At 45.4% G+C, this 15,853-nt stretch overlaps 13 non-coding genes across 13 annotated transcripts; 3 read left to right on the top strand and 10 right to left on the bottom strand.

Moving 5' to 3' along the window:
- Nucleotides 1-72: 72 nt before the first annotated feature.
- Nucleotides 73-144, bottom strand: trnae-uuc (transfer RNA glutamic acid (anticodon UUC)). The gene has a single exon. It is a non-coding gene; the product is annotated as a tRNA-Glu (tRNA).
- Nucleotides 145-2,129: 1,985 nt separating this feature from the next.
- On the bottom strand, nt 2,130-2,216 carry trnay-gua (transfer RNA tyrosine (anticodon GUA)). The gene is given in 2 exon segments: nt 2,130-2,165; nt 2,180-2,216. It is a non-coding gene; the product is annotated as a tRNA-Tyr (tRNA).
- Nucleotides 2,217-2,304: 88 nt separating this feature from the next.
- Nucleotides 2,305-2,376, bottom strand: trnae-uuc (transfer RNA glutamic acid (anticodon UUC)). Its single transcript has one exon. It is a non-coding gene; the product is annotated as a tRNA-Glu (tRNA).
- A 1,456-nt stretch (nt 2,377-3,832) lies between these two features.
- Nucleotides 3,833-3,905, bottom strand: trnar-acg (transfer RNA arginine (anticodon ACG)). Its single transcript has one exon. It is a non-coding gene; the product is annotated as a tRNA-Arg (tRNA).
- A 295-nt stretch (nt 3,906-4,200) lies between these two features.
- trnae-cuc (transfer RNA glutamic acid (anticodon CUC)) lies at nt 4,201-4,272 on the top strand. Its single transcript has one exon. It is a non-coding gene; the product is annotated as a tRNA-Glu (tRNA).
- Nucleotides 4,273-4,357: 85 nt separating this feature from the next.
- Nucleotides 4,358-4,444, bottom strand: trnay-gua (transfer RNA tyrosine (anticodon GUA)). Its single transcript is given in 2 exon segments — nt 4,358-4,393; nt 4,408-4,444. It is a non-coding gene; the product is annotated as a tRNA-Tyr (tRNA).
- A 1,616-nt stretch (nt 4,445-6,060) lies between these two features.
- trnar-acg (transfer RNA arginine (anticodon ACG)) lies at nt 6,061-6,133 on the bottom strand. The gene has a single exon. It is a non-coding gene; the product is annotated as a tRNA-Arg (tRNA).
- A 295-nt stretch (nt 6,134-6,428) lies between these two features.
- trnae-cuc (transfer RNA glutamic acid (anticodon CUC)) lies at nt 6,429-6,500 on the top strand. Its single transcript has one exon. It is a non-coding gene; the product is annotated as a tRNA-Glu (tRNA).
- An 85-nt stretch (nt 6,501-6,585) lies between these two features.
- trnay-gua (transfer RNA tyrosine (anticodon GUA)) lies at nt 6,586-6,672 on the bottom strand. Its single transcript is given in 2 exon segments — nt 6,586-6,621; nt 6,636-6,672. It is a non-coding gene; the product is annotated as a tRNA-Tyr (tRNA).
- An 88-nt stretch (nt 6,673-6,760) lies between these two features.
- Nucleotides 6,761-6,832, bottom strand: trnae-uuc (transfer RNA glutamic acid (anticodon UUC)). The gene has a single exon. It is a non-coding gene; the product is annotated as a tRNA-Glu (tRNA).
- Nucleotides 6,833-8,817: 1,985 nt separating this feature from the next.
- On the bottom strand, nt 8,818-8,904 carry trnay-gua (transfer RNA tyrosine (anticodon GUA)). The gene is given in 2 exon segments: nt 8,818-8,853; nt 8,868-8,904. It is a non-coding gene; the product is annotated as a tRNA-Tyr (tRNA).
- An 88-nt stretch (nt 8,905-8,992) lies between these two features.
- trnae-uuc (transfer RNA glutamic acid (anticodon UUC)) lies at nt 8,993-9,064 on the bottom strand. The gene has a single exon. It is a non-coding gene; the product is annotated as a tRNA-Glu (tRNA).
- A 3,593-nt stretch (nt 9,065-12,657) lies between these two features.
- Nucleotides 12,658-12,730, top strand: trnar-ucg (transfer RNA arginine (anticodon UCG)). The gene has a single exon. It is a non-coding gene; the product is annotated as a tRNA-Arg (tRNA).
- The last annotated feature ends 3,123 nt before the right edge of the window (nt 12,731-15,853 follow it).

The following is a 15,853-nucleotide window of genomic DNA, read 5'->3' as shown; positions in this document are numbered from 1 at the left end:
ACAACCACATCCTATAAGGTAGCTGCAGTCCGACCGCTGGCCAAAAAGGACAGAAGCAAAAGCACTCAAGCCTTCCCATACCGGGAGTCGAACCCGGGCCGCCTGGGTGAAAACCAGGTATCCTAACCGCTAGACCATATGGGAACTGCCACTCTTGAAACCCAGTCTTGGCACAAGCTCCAGTTCATTCTGATCGCTGGCACGTCCCTGCTCCGCTTGCACAAGTGCCACTCATACACTTACGCACTCTCTCATACACAGTTTCTTGGTTTCCGTAAACCGAGAATCTTCTGATCCGTAGTCATAAGCGCTAACCTTTGTGCCACCGTCACTCTGTTCAGCACCTTGTTAGCACTTTGCTTGAAGCAAGGACAAGGCTCTGTCAACCCGGAGTTCCTTCACCACACATTCTGCTTTGTTTTTATGGCAAGAGGTTGTGTGGATGGGATGCTCTTACAGGATTCCTGACAGTCCCTCCATAGAAGACCTGAGATCCAGGGTCGGAGACTCTCTCCTCTCCAAGAGTAGGTTAAAAGCAATGGTTTCTTTTGTGTCTGTGTGTCAGAGCCCTTAGGTGTTGCTGCAGCTCAGAGACCTACAAGTGGAGGAGATTACACTGCAAGTCGGCTGGATGACCTCTAAGTGGTAGGCACTTATACCGCACGTAGGCTGGGTTTGCGATTGATGTAGCTGTAGTAGACATTCATAAAAATAAAAAAATATATAAACTGCTTACTCTGAGGTTGTGTTTAGGGTTGGGGTAGGAGTAAAATTGAATAAAACACAGCAGGTTACCGTGTGGTTGGGCCTAGGGCTGGGGTAGGTGTGATTTTAATAAACTGCGATAGGTTGTATTCTGTGCCATGTACGAGACATTGAATCAATGAAACCCACATGGAGGTTTGTTACTGTGAGGTTGGGTTAAGAGTTGGGGTAGGTTGGGAGGTTGATAAAACACAGCAGGAAACTGTGAGGTTGGTTTAAGGATTGGGGTAGGTTTGACATTCAAACATAACTGGTTGGACGCAGTGTCTTGTACCAGACATTAAATCAATAAAAACTCCAGGAGGTTTTTACAGCCCACTTGGGGCTGACCAGGTCGTTTGGAGCAGGCTCCGATTTCTATTTATACCTTTCTCAGTCAGGTAACTTCCTTTTCAGTAGTATGAGCGTCTGCACTGTGTGGCATATTTGCCGACGTATAACAGAGACTGAAACATTGCTCACACTTGTCTGAGGTGGTCATTTTGACTGCAATCTTGTTTTAAGTTGGCACTTTGTTTTTGAATATTGTATGCTTTTCGAATGCGTATCTGTGCTGCAGTAGAACGCCTTAGCCTCACAGCAAACATTTTGGTTTACAAGCTGTCACTGCTGTCTTCCCAGGAGAGTGGCTGTACTGGTTTCTTCTGGAAGTCCTGAGGGATGTACGGGACCAAGACATGAGAGCGGTTGGGGCAGCCTTTGAACCCAGGAGAGCACCCCACAGGCTCTGTGCTGGCGGCCCCAGAGACTCGATTCACTCCAGAGTAGAACCGAACAACTCCGGCAGGGGCAAACCGCGACCGCACTGCACTGAGAGCAACGCAAAAAAATCCAGAACTAGCCAGCCAGGAGTCGAACCTAGAATCTTCTGATCCGTAGTCAGACACGTTATCCATTGCGCCACTGGCCCAGTCCGTGTCAGCTGTCCTCATTAGCATGGTCCTTGGAAAGAGGACACGGCTCGGTGGACATGGAGTTCCTTCAACGCATGCTGTGCTTTGTTGTCATGGCAAGTTGTGGTGCCGATAGGATGCTCTTACACCGAGCATGTGACAGTCCCTCCCAAGAAGAACTGTGATCCAGGCTCTGAGACTTTCTCTTCTCCAGGAGGAGGTTGCAAACGTTAGAGTTATTTTTGTCAGAGCAGCTGCAGCACACCTGGGTGGAGGCCCACAGCTAGACTTGAGGCCAACCTTCACGCAGACCTTCCCTGGTGGTCTAGTGGTTAGGAATCGGCGCTCTCACCGCCGCGGCCCGGGTTTGATTCCCGGTCAGGGAACTTCCTTTTCACCTCCATGCTGAACTTTGAGGAGTGGTTAACTCACTTGGCGAAGGCAAGAAAGCGGCTCTGAGCGCAAAAGATATCCTTCGAGCCGGAGTCGAACCAGCGACCTAAGGATTGCCATCATCCCACCTACAGTCCTCCGCTCTACCAACTGAGCTATCGAAGGCTTACGGGGCAGTTCCACAACCACATCCTATAAGGTAGCTGCAGTCCGACCGCTGGCCAAAAAGGACAGAAGCAAAAGCACTCAAGCCTTCCCACACCGGGAGTCGAACCCGGGCAGCCTGGATGAAAACCAGGAATCCTAACCGCTAGACCATATGGGAACTGCCACTCTTGAAACCCAGTCTTGGCACAAACTCCAGTTCATTCTGATCGCTGGCACGTCCCTGCTCCGCTTGCACAAGTGCCACTCATACACTTACGCACTCTCTCATACACAGTTTCTTGGTTTCCGTAACTGAGAATCTTCTGATCCGTAGTCATAAGCGCTAACCTTTGTGCCACCGTCACTCTGTTCAGCACCTTGTTAGCACATTGCTTGAAGCAAGGACAAGGCTCTGTCAACCCGGAGTTCCTTCACCACACATTCTGCTTTGTTTTTATGGCAAGAGGTTGTGTGGATGGGATGCTCTTACAGGATTCCTGACAGTCCCTCCATAGAAGACCTGAGATCCAGGGTCGGAGACTCTCTCCTCTCCAAGAGTAGGTTAAAAGCAATGGTTTCTTTTGTGTCTGTGTGTCAGAGCCCTTAGGTGTTGCTGCAGCTCAGAGACCTACAAGTGGAGGAGATTACACTGCAAGTCGGCTGGATGACCTCTAAGTGGTAGGCACTTATACCGCACGTAGGCTGGGTTTGCGATTGATGTAGCTGTAGTAGACATTCATAAAAATAAAAAATATATAAACTGCTTACTCTGAGGTTGTGTTTAGGGTTGGGGTAGGAGTAAAATTGAATAAAACACAGCAGGTTACCGTGTGGTTGGGCCTAGGGCTGGGGTAGGTGTGATTTTAATAAACTGCGATAGGTTGTATTCTGTGCCATGTGCGAGACATTGAATCAATGAAACCCACATGGAGGTTTGTTACTGTGAGGTTGGGTTAAGAGTTGGGGTAGGTTGGGAGGTTGATAAAACACAGCAGGAAACTGTGAGGTTGGTTTAAGGATTGGGGTAGGTTTGACATTCAAACATTACTGGTTGGACGCAGTGTCTTGTACCAGACATTAAATGAATGAAAACTCCAGGAGGTTTTTACAGCCCACTTGGGGCTGACCAGGTCGTTTGGAGCAGGCTCCGATTTCTATTTATACCTTTCTCAGTCAGGTAACTTCCTTTTCAGTAGTATGAGCGTCTGCACTGTGTGGCATTTTTGCCGACGTATAACAGAGACTGAAACATTGCTCACACTTGTCTGAGGTGGTCATTTTGACTGCAATCTTGTTTTAGGTTGGCACTTTGTTTTTGAATATTGTATGCTTTTCGAATGTGTATCTGTGCTGCAGTAGAACGCCTTAGCCTCACAGCAAACATTTTGGTTTACAAGCTGTCACTGCTGTCTTCCCAGGAGAGTGGCTGTACTGGTTTCTTCTGGAAGTCCTGAGGGATGTACGGGACCAAGACATGAGAGCGGTTGGGGCAGCCTTTGAACCCAGGAGAGCACCCCACAGGCTCTGTGCTGGCGGCCCCAGAAACTCGATTCACTCCAGAGTAGAACCGAACAACTCCGGCAGGGGCAAACCGCGACCGCACTGCACTGAGAGCAACGCAAAAAAATCCTGAACGAGCCAGCCAGGAGTCGAACCTAGAATCTTCTGATCCGTAGTCAGACGCGTTATCCATTGCGCCACTCGCCCAGTCCGCAGCAGCAGTGCTCATTAGCATGGTCCTTGGAAAGAGGACACGGCTCGGTGAACATGGAGTTCCTAAAACGCATGCTGTGCTTTGTTGACATGGCAAGTTGTGGTGTCGATAGGATGCTCTTACACCGAGCATGTGACAGTCCCTCCCAAGAAGAACTGTGATCCAGGCTCTGAGACTTTCTCTTCTCCAGGAGGAGGTTGCAAACGTTAGTTATTTTTGTCAGAGCAGCTGCAGCACACCTGGGTGGAGGCCCACAGCTAGACTTGAGGCCAACCTTTATGCAGACCTTCCCTGGTGGTCTAGTGGTTAGGATTCGGCGCTCTCACCGCCGCGGCCCGGGTTCGATTCCCGGTCAGGGAACTTCCTTTTCACCTCCATGCTGAACTTTGAGGAGTGGTTAACTCACTTAGCGAAGGCAAGAAAGCGGCTCTGAGCGCAAAAGATGTCCTTCGAGCCGGAGTCGAACCAGCGACCTAAGGATTGCCATCATCCCACCTACAGTTCTCCGCTCTACCAACTGAGCTATCGAAGGCTTACGGGGCGGTTCCACAACCACATCCTATAACGTAGCTGCAGTCCGACCGCTGGCCAAAGAGGACAGAAGCAAAAGCACTCAAGCCTTCCCATACCGGGAGTCGAACCCGGGCCGCCTGGGTGAAAACAGGAATCCTAACCGCTAGACCATATGGGAACTGCCACTCTTGCAACCCAGTCTTGGCACAAACTCCAGTTCATTCTGATCGCTGGCACGTCCCTGCTCCGCTTGCACAAGTGCCACTCATACACTTACGCACTCTCTCATACACAGTTTCTTGGTTTCCGTAAACCGAGAATCTTCTGATCCGTAGTCATAAGCGCTAACCTTTGTGCCACCGTCACTCTGTTCAGCACCTTGTTAGCACTTTGCTTGAAGCAAGGACAAGGCTCTGTCAACCCGGAGTTCCTTCACCACACATTCTGCTTTGTTTTTATGGCAAGAGGTTGTGTGGATGGGATGCTCTTACAGGATTCCTGACAGTCCCTCCATAGAAGACCTGAGATCCAGGGTCGGAGACTCTCTCCTCTCCAAGAGTAGGTTAAAAGCAATGGTTTCTTTTGTGTCTGTGTGTCAGAGCCCTTAGGTGTTGCTGCAGCTCAGAGACCTACAAGTGGAGGAGATTACACTGCAAGTCGGCTGGATGACCTCTAAGTGGTAGGCACTTATACTGCACGTAGGCTGGGTTTGCGATTGATGTAGCTGTAGTAGACATTCATAAAAATAAAAAATATATAAACTGCTTACTCTGAGGTTGTGTTTAGGGTTGGGGTAGGAGTAAAATTGAATAAAACACAGCAGGTTACCGTGTGGTTGGGCCTAGGGCTGGGGTAGGTGTGATTTTAATAAACTGCGATAGGTTGTATTCTGTGCCATGTGCGAGACATTGAATCAATGAAACCCACATGGAGGTTTGTTACTGTGAGGTTGGGTTAAGAGTTGGGGTAGGTTGGGAGGTTGATAAAACACAGCAGGAAACTGTGAGGTTGGTTTAAGGATTGGGGTAGGTTTGACATTCAAACATTACTGGTTGGACGCAGTGTCTTGTACCAGACATTAAATGAATGAAAACTCCAGGAGGTTTTTACAGCCCACTTGGGGCTGACCAGGTCGTTTGGAGCAGGCTCCGATTTCTATTTATACCTTTCTCAGTCAGGTAACTTCCTTTTCAGTAGTATGAGCGTCTGCACTGTGTGGCATATTTGCCGACGTATAACAGAGACTGAAACATTGCTCACACTTGTCTGAGGTGGTCATTTTGACTGCAATCTTGTTTTAGGTTGGCACTTTGTTTTTGAATATTGTATGCTTTTCGAATGCGTATCTGTGCTGCAGTAGAACGCCTTAGCCTCACAGCAAACATTTTGGTTTACAAGCTGTCACTGCTGTCTTCCCAGGAGAGTGGCTGTACTGGTTTCTTCTGGAAGTCCTGAGGGATGTACGGGACCAAGACATGAGAGCGGTTGGGGCAGCCTTTGAACCCAGGAGAGCACCCCACAGGCTCTGTGCTGGCGGCCCCAGAAACTCGATTCACTCCAGAGTAGAACCGAACAACTCCGGCAGGGACAAACCGCGACCGCACTGCACTGAGAGCAACGCAAAAAAATCCTGAACGAGCCAGCCAGGAGTCGAACCTAGAATCTTCTGATCCGTAGTCAGACGCGTTATCCATTGCGCCACTGGCCCAGTCCGCAGCAGCAGTGCTCATTAGCATGGTCCTTGGAAAGAGGACACGGCTCGGTGAACATGGAGTTCCTAAAACGCATGCTGTGCTTTGTTGACATGGCAAGTTGTGGTGTCGATAGGATGCTCTTACACCGAGCATGTGACAGTCCCTCCCAAGAAGAACTGTGATCCAGGCTCTGAGACTTTCTCTTCTCCAGGAGGAGGTTGCAAACGTTAGTTATTTTTGTCAGAGCAGCTGCAGCACACCTGGGTGGAGGCCCACAGCTAGACTTGAGGCCAACCTTTATGCAGACCTTCCCTGGTGGTCTAGTGGTTAGGATTCGGCGCTCTCACCGCCGCGGCCCGGGTTCGATTCCCGGTCAGGGAACTTCCTTTTCACCTCCATGCTGAACTTTGAGGAGTGGTTAACTCACTTAGCGAAGGCAAGAAAGCGGCTCTGAGCGCAAAAGATGTCCTTCGAGCCGGAGTCGAACCAGCGACCTAAGGATTGCCATCATCCCACCTACAGTTCTCCGCTCTACCAACTGAGCTATCGAAGGCTTACGGGGCAGTTCCACAACCACATCCTATAACGTAGCTGCAGTCCGACCGCTGGCCAAAAAGGACAGAAGCAAAAGCACTCAAGCCTTCCCATACCGGGAGTCGAACCCGGGCCGCCTGGGTGAAAACCAGGAATCCTAACCGCTAGACCATATGGGAACTGCCACTCTTGCAACCCAGTCTTGGCACAAACTCCAGTTCATTCTGATCGCTGGCACGTCCCTGCTCCGCTTGCACAAGTGCCACTCATACACTTACGCACTCTCTCATACACAGTTTCTTGGTTTCCGTAAACCGAGAATCTTCTGATCCGTAGTCATAAGCGCTAACCTTTGTGCCACCGTCACTCTGTTCAGCACCTTGTTAGCACTTTGCTTGAAGCAAGGACAAGGCTCTGTCAACCCGGAGTTCCTTCACCACACATTCTGCTTTGTTTTTATGGCAAGAGGTTGTGTGGATGGGATGCTCTTACAGGATTCCTGACAGTCCCTCCATAGAAGACCTGAGATCCAGGGTCGGAGACTCTCTCCTCTCCAAGAGTAGGTTAAAAGCAATGGTTTCTTTTGTGTCTGTGTGTCAGAGCCCTTAGGTGTTGCTGCAGCTCAGAGACCTACAAGTGGAGGAGATTACACTGCAAGTCGGCTGGATGACCTCTAAGTGGTAGGCACTTATACCGCACGTAGGCTGGGTTTGCGATTGATGTAGCTGTAGTAGACATTCATAAAAATAAAAAAATATATAAACTGCTTACTCTGAGGTTGTGTTTAGGGTTGGGGTAGGAGTAAAATTGAATAAAACACAGCAGGTTACCGTGTGGTTGGGCCTAGGGCTGGGGTAGGTGTGATTTTAATAAACTGCGATAGGTTGTATTCTGTGCCATGTACGAGACATTGAATCAATGAAACCCACATGGAGGTTTGTTACTGTGAGGTTGGGTTAAGAGTTGGGGTAGGTTGGGAGGTTGATAAAACACAGCAGGAAACTGTGAGGTTGGTTTAAGGATTGGGGTAGGTTTGACATTCAAACATAACTGGTTGGACGCAGTGTCTTGTACCAGACATTAAATCAATAAAAACTCCAGGAGGTTTTTACAGCCCACTTGGGGCTGACCAGGTCGTTTGGAGCAGGCTCCGATTTCTATTTATACCTTTCTCAGTCAGGTAACTTCCTTTTCAGTAGTATGAGCGTCTGCACTGTGTGGCATATTTGCCGACGTATAACAGAGACTGAAACATTGCTCACACTTGTCTGAGGTGGTCATTTTGACTGCAATCTTGTTTTAAGTTGGCACTTTGTTTTTGAATATTGTATGCTTTTCGAATGCGTATCTGTGCTGCAGTAGAACGCCTTAGCCTCACAGCAAACATTTTGGTTTACAAGCTGTCACTGCTGTCTTCCCAGGAGAGTGGCTGTACTGGTTTCTTCTGGAAGTCCTGAGGGATGTACGGGACCAAGACATGAGAGCGGTTGGGGCAGCCTTTGAACCCAGGAGAGCACCCCACAGGCTCTGTGCTGGCGGCCCCAGAGACTCGATTCACTCCAGAGTAGAACCGAACAACTCCGGCAGGGGCAAACCGCGACCGCACTGCACTGAGAGCAACGCAAAAAAATCCAGAACTAGCCAGCCAGGAGTCGAACCTAGAATCTTCTGATCCGTAGTCAGACACGTTATCCATTGCGCCACTGGCCCAGTCCGTGTCAGCTGTCCTCATTAGCATGGTCCTTGGAAAGAGGACACGGCTCGGTGGACATGGAGTTCCTTCAACGCATGCTGTGCTTTGTTGTCATGGCAAGTTGTGGTGCCGATAGGATGCTCTTACACCGAGCATGTGACAGTCCCTCCCAAGAAGAACTGTGATCCAGGCTCTGAGACTTTCTCTTCTCCAGGAGGAGGTTGCAAACGTTAGAGTTATTTTTGTCAGAGCAGCTGCAGCACACCTGGGTGGAGGCCCACAGCTAGACTTGAGGCCAACCTTCACGCAGACCTTCCCTGGTGGTCTAGTGGTTAGGAATCGGCGCTCTCACCGCCGCGGCCCGGGTTTGATTCCCGGTCAGGGAACTTCCTTTTCACCTCCATGCTGAACTTTGAGGAGTGGTTAACTCACTTGGCGAAGGCAAGAAAGCGGCTCTGAGCGCAAAAGATATCCTTCGAGCCGGAGTCGAACCAGCGACCTAAGGATTGCCATCATCCCACCTACAGTCCTCCGCTCTACCAACTGAGCTATCGAAGGCTTACGGGGCAGTTCCACAACCACATCCTATAAGGTAGCTGCAGTCCGACCGCTGGCCAAAAAGGACAGAAGCAAAAGCACTCAAGCCTTCCCACACCGGGAGTCGAACCCGGGCAGCCTGGATGAAAACCAGGAATCCTAACCGCTAGACCATATGGGAACTGCCACTCTTGAAACCCAGTCTTGGCACAAACTCCAGTTCATTCTGATCGCTGGCACGTCCCTGCTCCGCTTGCACAAGTGCCACTCATACACTTACGCACTCTCTCATACACAGTTTCTTGGTTTCCGTAACTGAGAATCTTCTGATCCGTAGTCATAAGCGCTAACCTTTGTGCCACCGTCACTCTGTTCAGCACCTTGTTAGCACATTGCTTGAAGCAAGGACAAGGCTCTGTCAACCCGGAGTTCCTTCACCACACATTCTGCTTTGTTTTTATGGCAAGAGGTTGTGTGGATGGGATGCTCTTACAGGATTCCTGACAGTCCCTCCATAGAAGACCTGAGATCCAGGGTCGGAGACTCTCTCCTCTCCAAGAGTAGGTTAAAAGCAATGGTTTCTTTTGTGTCTGTGTGTCAGAGCCCTTAGGTGTTGCTGCAGCTCAGAGACCTACAAGTGGAGGAGATTACACTGCAAGTCGGCTGGATGACCTCTAAGTGGTAGGCGCTTATGCCGCACGTAGGCTGGGTTTGCGATTAATGTGGCTTTAGTAGTCATTCATAAAAATAAAAAAATACATAAACTGCTTACTCTGAGGTTGTGTTTAGGGTTGGGGTAGGAGTAAAATTGAATAAAACACAGCAGGTTACCGTGAGGTTGGGCCTAGGGCTGGGGTAGGTGTGATTTTAATAAACTGCGATAGGTTGTATTCTGTGCCATGTACGAGACATTGAATCAATGAAACCCACATGGAGGTTTGTTACTGTGAGGTTGGGTTAAGAGTTGGGGTAGGTTGGGAGGTTGATAAAACACAGCAGGAAACTGTGAGGTTGGTTTAAGGATTGAGGTAGGTTTGACATTCAAACATAACTGGTTGGACGCAGTGTCTTGTACCAGACATTAAATGAATGAAAACTCCAGGAGGTTTTTACAGCCCACTTGGGGCTGACCAGGTCGTTTGGAGCAGGCTCCAATTTCTATTTATACCTTTCTCAGTCAGGTAACTTCCTTTTCAGTAGTATGAGCGTCTGCACTGTGTGGCATATTTGCCGACGTATAACAGAGACTGAAACATTGCTCACACTTGTCTAAGGTGGTCATTTTGACTGCAATCTTGTTTTAGGTTGGCACTTTGTTTTTGAATATTGTCTGCTTTTCGAATGCGTATCTGTGCTGCAGTAGAACGCCTTAGCCTCACAGCAAACATTTTGGTCTACAAGCTGTCACTGCTGTCTTCCCAGGAGAGTGGCTGTACTGGTTTCTTCTGGAAGTCCTGAGGGATGTACGGGACCAAGATATGAGAGCAGTTGGGGCAGACTTTGAACCCAGGGGAGCACCCCACAGGCTCTGTGCTGGCAGCCCCAGAAACTTGATCCACTCCAAAGTAGAACCAAACAACTCTGGCAGGGGCAAACTGCAACTGCAGTGCACTGACTGAGAGCAATGCAATAAATCCTGATCGAGCCAGCCAAAAGTCGAATCTAGAATCTTCTGATCAGTCAGACACGTTATCCATTGCGCCACTGGCACACACTGTTCAAGGAGTGCTCATTAGCATGCTGTTTGGAAAGAGGACATGGACCGGTAAACATGGAGTTCCTTCAACGCATGCTGTGCTTTGTTGTCATGGCAAGTTGTGGTGTCGATAGGATGCTTTTACACAGAGCATGTGACAGTCCCTCCATAGAAGAACTGTGAACCAGGCTCTGAGACTTTCTCTTCTCCAGGAGGAGGTTGCAAACGTTAGAGTTATTTTTGTCAGAGCAGCTGCAGCACACCTGGGTGGAGGCCCACAGCTAGGCTAGAGGGCAACCTTTAGCCAGGCCTTCACTGGTGGTCTTGTGGTTAGGACTTAGTGCTTTTACCGCTGTGGCCTGGGTTCAATTCCTTGTCAGGGAGCTTCCTTTTCACCTCCATGGTAAACTTCGAGCAGTGTTGCAGATGATCTCTTCACGAAAGCAGCTCTGAATGCAAAAGATGTCCTTCGAGCCGCACTGTAAGACGTAATAAGACACACTCTGGCACAGACATCCAGTCTGCACGCTGGAATACACGCTATTATCTCATGGTTGAGACGCAGCTTCAAAAATTTGTTTCAAACCGGAAGTACAAATTTGCTTGAAATAACGCAAAAACAATCAATTTACACTTTTTAGTGAAATATTTGTGTCCTAATAGTGTTTTTAGCAGTGTGGGACACATATATGACTGTCAACAGCTCAAAAAATGTGTTTTGGAGTTTCGTGACACTTTAAGGTACAAATGTTAGAGAAAATACACACATGAAAATCTTACTTTGTTTTTCTTCTAAGTATATTTTTATATGTTTTGTTTTTTTGTCTCAAATTATTTTATGTAGGACACAAATGCCTCAAATGCAGCTGTAACATCATTGGAATAAATTATATTTTAACATATTCAAATGGAAAAGCTAACATATTAAAAAGGAATAATTATTTACAAGGTTACTTTTATATCTGCATTTTTATAAACTAAAGCAGTTTTGTCCCAAACCTTTGAAAAATAGTCCATGTTGTCTTTATATTTTTAGATGCTTCATTTATTACTGATTTTTCTTTATGCTTTCAAAATATGTAACTATGCATTTGAAGTGATATTGTGCTATTTTGCTACATAGTAGAAGTGAACTAGTTTTGTTTTGTGTTAAAGCCACAATGGCCCTGCATAAAAGTGCTTTACTGGGACCTTATAGGCACATTTTGTGCCTGGACTCAACTTAGTATTAGTGGGACCTAACTTGTTAATTACTAAATGCCCACAGAGCATGCTCACAGGACATACTTCTGACCCAGATAGTATACCTATACTTCGCCCATTGTGGCTATATACACTAAACTTTGTGTGGACTTGCTATGGGCCCTCAGTGAACTTCTGTTTCGAGTGGGCCAGCCCACAGTTTGGTCTAGCGACATTGTATATGTTTTTGGTATAGACATGTTAGTTTGGGAATTTGTGCACTAAAACTGTACACTCAAGTACATGAAGGTGAGCTTAAGCAAACTGCATTAAACATTCAAAACTATTGTATAATAGGCTGAGAGAGACATTAGAAAAGCATATCTTAATTAAGATATAAATTGGATCCAATTAAAATATTGTAGAAATTATCCTAAAGGATTTTCCTGTATTGTACTATAAAATAATCCTATAGGAATGGTTGCAAAATATGATGAAAATTCTAAAATAACTCCTTCAAAGAAGTCTGATAGGATGCTTCTTTTGTGTCTGTATAATTGTAAAAGTTAGACTGATTTAGAAAAGAAATCCACTACATGTTCATTAACTGAAAACACAGCTGAAGGTGCTACAATTAACACATAAACACCCTAGACAGCACAGCACAGCACCACTGCTTTTTTTCTGTGACAAACATAGATCTCGTCTAGGATTTAAACCCAGGACCTCTTGCACCCTAAGTGAGAATCATACCCCAAGACCAATAAGCCATGTAGAAGTGCTTGGCAGTGCCAGAAAAAAATTCTGTGAAACCGGTCCAATCTACTTTTTTGTTGATGTTGTTTTTGTTACGCAACTCCCTGGATGCATATTACAGTTCACAGGCAGTAAGAATCGGCCCAGTGGCCTAATGTTTAAGGCACCAGCCTTCGAAGCTGGGGATTGTGGGTTCAAGTCCCACCTGGGTTGTCTTTGATGCAGTTTTTTGAAGTTGGCTGTGCAGCACAATCCAGTGTGACCTTCAAAAAGCTAGGTTCATACTCTTAGGTCAAAAAGACATTATAATGGAAAACTCTTCAGAGAAGCTGATTTGTCATTAGTTGCACACACCAGATCGTCTGAATGCAATAGGGATCCTAAAGTGCTGTTCTCTGAGTTACAAGAACTTCCTGAGTCATACAACAAGTATAGCAAATGCTAGTATTGGCCCAGTGGCCTAATGGATAAGGCATCACCCTTCAAAGCTGGGGAATGTGGGTTCAAGTTGTGTTTGTTGGGTTACTTTTAAGTTGTGTGAAAAAATCCTGACTTGTCTACTCAAAGCTTAGGTGTAATGATCTGAGGACAATAGTTAGCTTCAAATTCTCAGACTTGCTGCACACTTCAATTAAGATTCATCCGATCTTGCTTGAATTATCCAATCACGTTACAAACATACAAGGTTTAGCTAAGCTCTGGTTATGGAGATCTTGACTTCAAGTACCCGGTGGCTTTCAACTAATAGTCTCATGTTAGGTGGATGATGATGAAATGCAAACTAGAAAATAGCTGCAGAAAGGTTGTGATTTCATGTTAATGAGAGTGGCCTTGACTGGAATTTGAAACTCAAGACCAGTCACACCATACGCAAGAACCATACCCCAGGACCAATTAAACAAAAATATGGATGATTGCACAAAGAAAATTTTTGTCCATTAGTTGCACATATCTTATTTGACGGAATGCAAACTGGCATCGAGATCCTAAAGTGCAGTTTTCCATGCATTGGCATCTTGTTGAAAGCTCCTTGGCTCTCTCCGCTGGTGTGCTGGCCTTCATGCACAGCCTGGTCAGGTGTACAGAGAGTGGTCTGTGGCTTCTGGCACTCCAGGCACTAGACAACGTTGCTATCAACTGACCTGTAAAAACACACATTCACCATTCATGATGTCATGAACAAGAACATTTTTAAACCAGGCACACAATTTTCTACATGAATTCAATAACCAAAAACATGAAGACAAAATAAACTAAATATTGATATATATATATATTTTTTTTTTGGTTCGCACATGTACTTGCTGAATTACCTCAAGGAATAAATTGGAATATTTCAAGATTAATTAATTAAATAAATTAAAACCACATTATTTCATTTACCAGAAACAAAAATATAATGTTACACTGAATTCATTATTTTTTGTGTTCCACCCAAAGATTCGGTGTGGCTTTTTCTGGCCACCACTAAGAAATTTTTCTCAGGGCACCACTGCTTTTTGGGTTGCTGAATAACACTTATAATATATCCTGAGAGTGTATAGGTTAACTTTAATTAAAAAATTATTCTGGATGAACAAGCTCTGAAAAAAAATCATATTCATTTTTCAAAAAAAGGAATTTTTTTTTATGTCTCTGTCATGATGACTGTACATAATATTTTACTAGTTATTTTGCAAGATTCCAGCATTCAGCTTAAAGTGCAATTTTAAGGATTAAGCAGGTTAACTAGGAAAGTTACTGGATAACTTTGTTTTGTGAACAATAAAATATATTCTTAAGGAGGCTAATATTATTGAACTTAAAATAGTTTAATTGCTTTTATTTAAGCCAAACTAAAATAAAGGAATACTATAAAAACTGACTTTTACAAGAAATATTTTTTTAATTCAATTTAATTCAGCTTTATTTGTATAGCGCTTTTACAATGTAGATTGTGTCAAAGCAGCTTCACATAAATGGTCATAGTAACTGGAACAGTGTGGTTCAGGTTTTAGTGTTTAAGTTCAGTTCAGTTCAGTTTAGCTCAGTTCAGTGTGATTTAATCACTACTGAGAGTTCAAACACTGAAGAGTCAATTCATCGATGCGTAGCTCTACCAATCCTGAACCATGCGAGGCAGTGGCGACAGCGGAGAGGGAAAAAAAAACTTCACCTGAGGGGAGTGAAGAAAAAAAACCTTGAGAGAACCAGACTCAGTTGGGCACGGCCATTTTAATTTCTCCGCTGGCCAAAAGTCTTGTGCAGAGCTTCATTCGCCGTGGTTTAGGCTGGAAGATGGCCTCAGCGAAGACTCGTCTGTCCCTGGAGCGTCGCTGGAATCAGACTCATGTTCTCCACTCCCCACGACCATCAGCGCAGCAGCAGCTCAGGATATGGCCCATTTATAAGAATTACTGTGAAGATTCCTTTGTTCTTTACAGGAGGAATTTTGACTTGACAGCTGTGTATCTGTATAGATAAACACACACACACACTCACACACTATTTCCCTAATTTGCAGAAGATAACACACACACACTCACACACTTTTTCCCTAATTTGCAGAAGATAACCAGGTGGTTATGCGATTCAGATCCTGACCGAGAGGGGGAAATATTTTAATTAAACGTAATGCTTCTTGTCAGCGGTACTTATAACGGAAAAAACTACATTAACGTTTGTTGATTGCAGACGGTGGTGGAAATAGACCTGGTCCTATTGAATTCGCGTTTTTTAGATAAATATTGTGTAGATAAAGTTAGTTATTTCGGTTTTAGGTTAAAGTATACTTTGTAGTGTTTATATTGTTCATGTATTGTTAGTATTTGTAGTTTTAGTGTACAGTTTGATGGGTTAAGGTTTGTAGTTTACTTAGTGCAGGTTGTATATATAACGTTAAGTTTTTTGCTGATCAAGTGTTCGTCTAATAATCATTAAGTTAACTATTTACTAGTGTTTAAGTAGTTTGCATCGTTGTTTTGTAGTTTAACTAAAGTTTTAGCGTCTACATCACTGTCTCCGCGACTGGACACTGGTGAGTAAAACTTCAATTGGTTCATAGCCGCTGTGCGTCAAAAAAACATAAAATCTAATTCATTTAGAATGAAACAACGTTTAACTTACCTTTATTAGAGATTATCTATCTTCCAGTGATGTGACTGCTAGTTGCTCCAGGCACGTATTCAAGGCAGATCCCATTTAGGGATTTCCCCATTTTATTCGTCTGAACAGATCATTGGGATTTTAAAACAGTGCTGTTCAAGTATACTTGATTGCCATGTTCAGAAATTCCAATCACCCACTAGCACTAGGAAGATAGTGAGAAACCTCTGTTCTTTGCTTCATTACAGTTTT

The sequence above is a fragment of the Danio rerio genome, chromosome 4, assembly GCF_052040795.2.
Source record: "Danio rerio strain M-AB ecotype USA chromosome 4, GRCz13ab, whole genome shotgun sequence".
NCBI classification, from domain to species: domain Eukaryota; kingdom Metazoa; phylum Chordata; class Actinopteri; order Cypriniformes; family Danionidae; genus Danio; species Danio rerio.
The sequence above is the reverse complement of the archived record's forward strand: the minus strand, read 5'-3'. Positions and strand labels throughout refer to the sequence as shown.